The sequence below is a fragment of the Durio zibethinus genome, chromosome 16, assembly GCF_047325235.1.
Source record: "Durio zibethinus cultivar Kanyao isolate XHJ-2024 chromosome 16, ASM4732523v1, whole genome shotgun sequence".
NCBI lineage: Eukaryota > Viridiplantae > Streptophyta > Magnoliopsida > Malvales > Malvaceae > Durio > Durio zibethinus.
Window position 1 is genome coordinate 18,397,555 of NC_143177.1, and position 10,078 is coordinate 18,407,632.

Genomic DNA, 10,078 nt, shown 5'->3' on the forward strand with positions numbered 1-10,078 from the left:
ACAAAAGAAGGAAGTGTGGAAAAAAAAAGACATATTAGAAAGAAATGCAAAAAAAAAACCCAAATAAAATAAAAGAGAAAAACCTTTAAAAAAAAGTGAAAGTAAAAAGAGTACAAAAAGAAAAAAATTAATAGAAAATAATGTAAATGACCAATTAGATTGAAGTAACAAAAAAAAAATCAAAGTAAAAAGGAAAATATGTAATGAAAGAGTAATAGAAAGAAAACAAGAAAGAAAGTATTCTATTAAAAAGAAAAAAAAGAATGAAAATAAAAAAAAGAGAAATAATGAATAAAAATTTAAGAAAATGCGTAAAAAGTAAAAAAATAAAAAAAGTTAAAAAAAAGGAAAAGAAAAAGGAACTAAATAAAGAAATAAAAAAATTCTACAAAGTTCAATCTTTAATTTATGTTTTAAAACTTAATTTGAATTTGAAAGTTTAGATGCAAAATATTTTGATTTGAATTTATTGATTTAAATTTAGAATTTTTAATTTTTAAATCATTAAAAATGTAAAAATATAGAAACATAAATTAAATAGTGATGGATATAACAATTCCAAACTACTGTTATTATATATAAGCCAATAAAATTCCAAAAGAAAATAACAAAGATAATTATTATCTTTTAACAAATTGTATTAAATAAATGATAAATATTTTACAATCCAAAATAATAAATAAAATAATCCAAATTGTATTAAATAAATGATAAAATATTATACAAGATAATTTTGTTAATTAGATAAATTACATGATAAATAAAAACAAATTTCAAGATAAAATACAAGATGATCTTTATTAGATATCTAATTAGTATAAATGCACATAACACCTTCCATTTCTAATGAAGCCAAAGTCTCATTCAACAATGTTTTAATATCTAAAACATTATAAAATTTTTATAAAAAACAAAAATAAAAAATAAAAGGAAAAATAATATCATAACATCTAGATCCGGGGATCTATCGCTAGACATTGACTTGAAGGAGTCGCCACCAATCTTTTTTATCTAGGTGTGATTGGCCACCTAAGGAATCTATCTATTCAGGGAACACCTAAGTTTAAGGGTCCCTAAAAGAATAGGTTCGGGTTTACTAACCAGAACAGAGTTCGAGAGTTCGGTTACATGTGAGGAAGGTTATAGCACCCTCACAACGCCCATCGAAAAATGGTACCAACTTAATTTTGTGTTATCCAATAAGCCTTAAAAATTTACCAAGTAATTAGTTATTGAAAATTATTCTCAATTGACTCTAATACTTTTAGCAAAAAATTGAAAAAATCTCCTCACCTCAAGAGTATGCAAGAAAACTATTGTTTCACTTGCAGAGCCTCCATCGTCGAATTATTTAACATTAAAGAAAATAAAAAGGAAGAAAAAATGATTGCTTTTGTGTAGGAAAAATTGATACTTTCAACTTCTCCCTAAAATATTTTTTAGAAACTTTAATTTCGAGGAAAATTGATACTTGCAACTTTTCCTCAAAAAAACTTTATTGAAAATTTATTTTTAAGGAAAATTGATACTTTTAACTTTTTTTAAAAATATTTTTTGGAAACTTTAATTTCGAGGAAAATTGATACTTTCAACTTTTCCTCAAAAAAATTTTTTTTTTGAAAATTCATTTTTAAGGAAAATTGATACTTTCAACTTTTCCTCAAAACAATTTTTTTTGAAAATTTGTTTTTAAGGAAAATTAATACTTTCAATTTTTCCTCAAAAATTCATTTTTGAAAACTTATTTTTAAGAAAAATTGATACTTTCAACTTTTCTCTAAAAATATTTTTTGGAAAGCTTATTTTCAAGAAAAATTGATACTTTCAACTTTTCCTCAAAATATTTTTTAGAAAACTTATTTTCGAGGAAAATTGATACTTTCAACTTTTTCTCAAAAATATTTTTTGAAAAGCTTATTTTCAAGGAAAATTGATACTTTCAACTTTTTCTCAAAAATATTTTTTTTCTTGAAATTATTATTTTTATTATTAACCAATGTTTTTAAATCATGGAACACAAAATAAATTAAAAAAATGAATGAATAAATGACATGCTACAACAAAAAAGTCAAATCGGGAAAGAAAACATCTTACAAAAATTTGGACCATTTCTCGATTCGGGCATGTCATCCTTGCGCAGGGGCCATGCCTACAACCTTCTTCTACAGGATCTGAAATCTTGATTTTTTTGGTCCACTTTACAAGCTTGTCCAGAAATTCTTTTGCAATGCTTTCATGTGCAACAAGACGAGATGTTGTACTGTAGATCTGTCTGTTTATCCAAAAGTAACCAAATGCAGTCCATTCAGTAGCCTTGTCCATATTCTCAATCTCATCCTTTGAAAGATCACCAAATGATCGAATTGTGATCTGTTACTTTTTTCTAGTTGCCTTATCTTTAACAGAAACAGTTACAATCCCATTGGCGTCTATGTCGAATGTGACTTCAATTTGGGGCAAGCCTCTACGTGCAGGTGGAATACCAACAAGATCAAACTCACCCAAAATCTTATTGTCAGCTGCCAGGTGACGTTCATCTTGAAGAACTTTAATTCCAACCTGAGTCTGGTCGTCTGCTACAGTAAAAAAAACTTGTGATTTTTTCATAGGGATAGTTGTATTTCTGTTGATCAACCTAGTGAAAATTCTACCAAGAGTTTCAATACCAAGTGACAGATGAGTTACATTCAACAGAAGTAGCTTCTTAACATCACCTCAAAGGATACCACCTTGAATAGTAGCTCCCATTGCAACTGCCTCATCATGATTAACCCCCTTGCTTGGAAACTTACCAAAAATTTCTAAAACAATTTCTTGCACCTTGGGTACATGAGATGCAGTGTCTTCATGATCAGATACACAGCATTCGGGTTGAAAGTACCTCCCAAAATATGATGCAAAGTATGAATTTCAGTAACCAACTTCTCAGAACCACTTATGCAACCAGCAATAACATCATTGAGGCCCCTCAATCTGTCCACTATAGTTGTCAATACAACTTTCTACAATCGCCACCTCATCAACGAAGGAGATATCGATAGCAGTTGCCTAAACAATAACCACCGTCGAGAAAGGTAAATTCGAAGCAAGATCGTTCGATCACGAAACAACAACTACTTGCACGACACTGATATTACTACAGTTGCGACGAGCTTTGATGCTGAGCTGACACACGAAGTTAGGCGAAAAATGAAATATCATAGACAATAAACTCCCGCCATTGATTTCTCCTCTAACATAAAACAATAATTCATCACCCGTCGCATCAACCCAACACGAGGCTTGTCTCTTATCGATGCACCAGAGAAGTTGAGATTGGAACGGCACTCGAATGAAGAATGAATCTGATTTATTCTAAACTTTTAGTCACTTGGCAAATCCCAGATGCCATGCAACTTCTTAGAAAGATCAAGACAAGCACTTAGATCTGTCTGAACTTTAATTTTCTTACAACTTGACTTGGCTATGTTCAGGCCAACCTGATTTTTACAGCTTGACAAGGATGGGAATCGAGGATAACCAGAAGCAGTAAATCAAAAATCAGTGGTAAACTTGGTTTTTTGAAAGGTTAAATGGAATTGACAAGAAAGACTCTCAATGGGATATTTACAGGTAATGATAGAATACCGAGTGCTAGCTATTGGCTGTTTGGGTTCTATTACCGAATTTGGAATATGGTTAGGTGAAAATTGGTTTTGGATACTGTTGGAAATGGTTATGAATGGAGATAATGGTTCTGGCAGCAATGCTGGGAGTTTGGCTTAAGCGAAAATGGCAGTGTAATATGAGGTCTGTTTTCAATTTGGCAATGGCATCACATGGGACTAAGGCTAGTGATGGCAATGATGAAGAAGGGTGATGTTGGGCTAAGTTGTTGCTAGAGTCAAGGGAAATAGGTGAATATCAGAGTCTTTTTATGACTCTTACTTTATTTTTGTTCTCTCTCTTTTCTTTCATTCGTATTTGGATTCTTCTTCTATCTTGCCTCTTCTCTTTCAAACTATGAATCATAATGATTTATAAAACCATGCCGATAGAGTTTCAGTTCAATTCCAATTAGTCATCCAATGCTAAATATTAGAATCTAATTATGCTTTTTGATCATCATCAAGCCTATCTCAATCTTTTTTTTTAAAAAAAATAATCAGATAATAAAGATAAGAAAATAAACAATAAGTAAACCATAAGATAAAAATTAAAAAATGATAAATATGAAATAAAAAATTGAAATAAAAATGAATAAAAATTTTTACAATCGAGCTTGATTGGTTTTAATTGATAAAGGACCCCGGACAAAATGGAGTGTCTACAGCTGCCCCTCTTTGCACATTTTCTATGAAATAAAAATTGTGCAAAGACGTAGACACCCATTCAAGACTCAACTGGATTTTTTTACCTTTTTTTTGTTTTTTTTATTTTTTAAATTTTGATCAAAGCTCTTCTAAGCAGAGGCTCAATGACTTTGAGAAACATAAACAAAGCTCCTCTAAACAGAGGTAATTTTTTTATTTTTTTTTATTTTTTTAAATTTTAATCAAAGCTCATCTAAGCAGAGGCTCAACGACTTTGAGAAACATAAACAAAGCTCCTCTAAGCAGAGGCTCAACGACTTTGAGAAACATAAACAAAGCTCCTCTAAACCAAGGTAATTTTTTTATTTTTTTGTTTTTTTTTTTAAATTTGATCAAAGTTCCTCTAAGTAGAGGCTCAACGACTTTGAAAAATAAATGGCTCCTCTAATCAGAGGCTCAACGACTTTGAAAAATAAATTGCTCATCTAAATAGAGGCAACGAAACTTTGGAAAAATAAATTGCTCCTCTAATCAGAGGCTTGATGACTTTGAAAAAATAAATGGCTTCTCTAATCAGAGGCTCGACGACTTTGGAAAAATAAATGCCTCCTCTAATCAGAGGCATCGTAACTTTTGGAAAGTAAATTACTCCTCTAAATAGAGGCACCATAACTTTAGAAAGTAAATTGCTCCTTAACAATCATGTTCAAAGGAGTTATAGATCGTCATTGAAGGAATTTTGTAATGGGAACTCAATGATTCACAAATTGAGTTCAACATTTAGAGGTTTAGATTGCAAGAATCTTTCAACTTCATAAGAATTTACTGAAATTTCATTCTCAAAATTTCAATTTCATTCAAATTTGTAATATCTCAAGATTTGCATTTGTAATTTGCAAGACTCGCATTAAAGATCCTCATTTGAATTTTGAAAGTTCATATCCAAAAGTTCGAGGCTTTTTAAAGGTTCGCATTTGGCAAGCTTATGATTCACATCCAAAAATTCAAAGCTTTTCATTTGAGTTCAAAGGTTCAACAATAAAACTTAGAGTTTCACATCTAAGTTCAAAGGTTCTCATTTAAAAATTTAGAGATTCACATCCAAAAAGTTAAAGCTTTGTATTTTGGAGATTCACATCCAAAAGTTTAAAACTTTTCATTCTAGTTTAAAGATTCATATTCGACGAACTTTAAGGTTTCACTCCTCAAAGATTCTTATTTTGAAACTCAAAGATTCTCATTTTAAAACTCAAAGATTCTCATTTGAGTTCTTAAAAATTCTCATCAAAATATTCATAATTTTTTTAAGTGACTCAAAAATTTACATGAATGAATGTTATGACCAAAGATGCAAATGCCTTCTTAATTGTGCAAATGCGATAACCTATATTCTCATAGTGCCATGCATGTCTAAACAAAGTTTAATTCATTGAATTATGTGCATGTATTATTCAAGCAATGATACCCCCGTGGTGCATGTAATGCAGACATCTATGTCACAAAATTTTAAATAATTATGGTAATATGTCTCTCAAAACTCTACCATTTTGCAGGTCTTTCTTTTTCAGTTTCTCAATACTTTGGAATAAGTTTCATTAATCGATCATCACTTGACCACCATTCATGGACTTCTCAGCACTAACAAATTTCAGAACAAGTTTCATCCACCATCACTGGATCATTACTCATAGGTGTCTCAGCATTAACCATTCCGAACTAGGTCACACTTATAGGTTTCTCAACCCTAACCATTCCCAAAATAAACTTTATCCACTGATTATTTTCATCATTCAATCATAACTTGCAAGTTAGGTTGACCAATTCATCCTTGTACTCATCATTTGGTCATAATTCATAAGCTTTTCAGTACCAATTTTGTCTATTGCTCCATATCATTTTCATCACTTAACCATAACTCATAGGTTATATCAATCAATACATCCTCATATTCATCACTTGATTATACCACTTTTCAAGATTTACCCCATCTTCATTTTATTGTCCAATCCATCATCATATTTTTCATTTGATCACATCATATGTCCTTTCAAATCATCTTTTTTAGGTTTCTACCATTTCTTCATTTTGTTACCACCATCATCTTAGATTTCTTTTCAAATGAATGTAAAACTCTTTTAAGCACATATTCATTCATTCATTATCATTTTAATTCTTGACAAATACAATGCAATCAAGCATTTTCTCAATTAATTTTAGGGGTGTAACAATAAGAGAACACAAGGTGAATTATGCTGAAGATAATCAATAAAGATCTATTTTGGTACAAGACAAATGGGAAAGGAAATAAATTAGATACATGTCATTGGGATGAATGGTATGTCCAAACGATGAATATTCAGACAATTCTCAACATTAATCTAGGATTATTTTTTAAAAACTCATTCTATTTACTGTTAAAGTCATTTTGAGCTTGACGAACTTTGCCCTAGTCTTTGAAAGATCTTCATATGTCTTTGATCTTCCATCCATGTGAACCATTTGACCTAAATCTTTTTCTACCAAAATCACCCTTTCAGGTTTTCAATTTGAATCTTTTTTCATTTTCTCAATTTTTTCCTTTTTTTTTCTTAATTTTTTCTTTTTTTTTTCATCAATTTTTTTCTTTTTTCTTATTTTTATCCATTGTTGATATCTTTCACACCTCAAACTTTAGAGTAATATAGCATGATTCTATTGTTTCATCATGAGCATGTCTTTGCCTAATATATGATCATTCAATTTAAGCATTCACACTTGATCCAAATGGGCTTTTCAAGGTTATAATGTAGGTCAAGGTGAAGGGTCATAAAAGAAATAGATATAATAGGCTCAAAACATGTATTAAAAAGGTTCAAGACCAAAAGATCATTTGATGCAACTTGACATTTTGCCCTCACATCATTCTATTATTTTTTCTTTCCTCACACAAAAGATTCTCATTATTTTACCCCAAATCATGTGTGACATTTATTTTTTCTTTTGCTTTTCTTTCTCTTTCCATCTTTGAGACCTTTTATGATATATTTTTTTCAAAAATTACCCCCAGTGTAGAGGGTGATCCTTGGTTATGATTTTTCAGAAAAAGAAATCATAATAGGCTCAAAGGGGTAGCAATAAATGGTTTTTCGAATGGTAAAAGAAAGATGACCATTTTTCATCTCAATTGTGAATACTTTTCTTGAACATTATCTATTGAACAAAGCTCATGAACCTGTATAAAATATTGCACATCTTCAAGACATATCTATTTCACCTCTAGTAACAGTTTACTTTTTTGCTCAAATGATCTCCTCATATTAATGTGAATGAGTTCTCAAAATTAAATCCCAGAATTATTGTTATCATTGTCTAAATACTTATCATCTGAAATTTGAGAATGGGAATGTAAAGTTATGAAAGGTAACAGAGCATGGAATAATGATCGAGTGAAAAAGAAAATGTAATGAAAAGCATTAACTTGCCCTTATTAAGATGATAACAAGTGAAATCATATTACAAAAAAGAAATCCTAACATTACTTTAAAAGAACTATTAGAATGACAAGTAGCATTCAATCAGTTTTAAGATCCTCTTTAAAATCATGCCCCTGTGCAATCAGGTGAAAGATTTTTATCTCTCCCCATTGATTCATTGCGACTCTTCATATTCTTGATCCTCAAACAAAATGATTGGGCTTTTCCTGTGAGTTCTAAAGATACAGGCTTAACAATTTGAGCGGTTGTTTTCATTATCATGCTTCATGTTGTAGTGTTTTTGGTAAAGACAATTTTATCAACATTGGGATGAGATGCCAAAAGAATCGTAACTTTTAGGCTCGATCCAGTCAAAATGTTCAAAATACGTGAAGGAAAACCAACCTTCCTACACACGTCAGCCAGCTTCAAACATGTGATAGATACCAACTCAGAAGGTTTCAGTATTGCAGCACAATCTACAGCCAAAGCAAAAGCTACTTTTCAGACGACCATCAATAGTAAATAATTCCATAGAGTAATCAATCCAATGACCCCAAGTGATTTTTTAAGCAGATAACTCTTAAATGTCTTAATAGAAAGAGAGATAGCAACATTTTGCTTCGCATCTAAACCTTCAGCAAGGTACGTATAGTACTCAAAACATCCAGCAACATCATCAATGTCCCAAGTTGCTTCATCAAGTGGTTTTTCGTAATCAATTGCTTAAGCTTTGTTAATTCAGATTTTTTTTTTTGTTATTTTAAAAATGATGGCTAGTAAATACTTAGCACAAACAGTGCCAGAAGCTGAAGCCCAATCTTTGCCTTTGTTTCTAAAAAGAGCTCTCTAAGTAGCAGCCACCGCAAGCTTCACATCTTCAGCTATAGCTACTGGAATATGATCGATGTTCTGTTCAATTACAGGATAGATAATTGAAATTCACTTTTTGAGAACAGGCTCTCTCCACTCGCTGTCGATAAGTAACATTCGACGTAAAATTTGGACCATCATATTAAATCAGTTTACCTTTTTTTTTTTTTGGTTTCACTCTCATCCTCAAACCAGTGTCTAAAAAACTTTTTTTTTATGATCTTTCTCTAATCTTCGTATTCGTGTTCCCCTGTTGCTCTTTCTTGATCAAAACTTACCATTCCATCTTTGATTAATCGTTGCACCTCATGCTTTAGAGTAATATAATTTTTAGTGTAATGACCAGTAATTCTATAGTAGTAGTCACAGTGAGCTGTAAGATCATATCATTTAAGATAAGATGACTTGAACAGCTCCACACTACTTGGAGGCAATCATGTGACTATTATAGAGCTCTCGGTATAACTTCATATAAGTCATGAGAATTAGATCAAATACAAGCTTTTCTCAAATAGTCCGTTGCTATCGTGAACCACTTGTCAGGCTAATAGGATGAATTTTAGATCTTGCAGGAGTTTAACTATTAATGCTGTATATGGGAGCTTGAAGGATAAAAATGGGCTGGTATATGGATGAATTAGGTGATTGTGGGACTGGTTAGTATGGATAAGATGAAGTATTATTCATAGTAGGATAGTATGGAGAGTAATTTGACGGTGGATAGGGTTGATATCCCCTGAACTATCTATCAAAACCTACAGTTCGAGCTTCAGTCTCTTCTTTCTTGGGTGCCTTCTTGGTTTCTCCTCCTTTCAGCTTGTCATTTTTAATGGCATTCTCAATGATTTCGCCTGAAATCACCATGTCAGCAAAATTCTTTATGACATTTTCTATCATCTTTTCATAATAGGAGAATTTCAAAATGTTGACAAATAATACGGTGGTCTCTTTTTCAGTCAAAAAATGTTGCACCTGAGTAGCCATGTTCTTCTACCTCTGAACATATTCTTTGAATGATTCAGTTACTTTCTTCTTCATATTCTGTAAAGAAAGATGATTCAAAGCCAAGTCTATTATATGCTGATATTGACTAATAAAAGTATGAGCCATATCACTTCAAGAATGAATACGATTTCTACCCAGTTGGACATACCACCTAGTAGCAGAACCAGTGAGGCTGTTTTGGAATGCATGTATCAAGAGCTTTTCATTATTGACATAGGCAATCATTTTTCGATAGTACATAGTAATGTGAATTTTCAGACACTTTGTACCATCGTATTTCTCGAACTTCAGCACCTTGAATTTTGGAGGAATAACCACATCAGGGATTAAACAGGGTCTAAAAGCATCAACTGAGCCATAAAAACTAACTTCATCCACTGTTTGTAGCCTTTTCTTCAACAAGTTTATCTTTTGTTCAGCTTTTAAGGCTTCTAAAGTCCTATTCTCCTTAGGCCT

General features: G+C 31.4%; 1 pseudogene; it reads right to left on the reverse strand.

Annotated features, from left to right (window-relative positions):
• Nucleotides 1-2,007: 2,007 nt before the first annotated feature.
• On the reverse strand, nt 2,008-8,734 carry LOC111289186 (aminoaldehyde dehydrogenase 1, peroxisomal pseudogene; annotated as a pseudogene).
• Between the last annotated feature and the right edge of the window lie 1,344 nt (nt 8,735-10,078).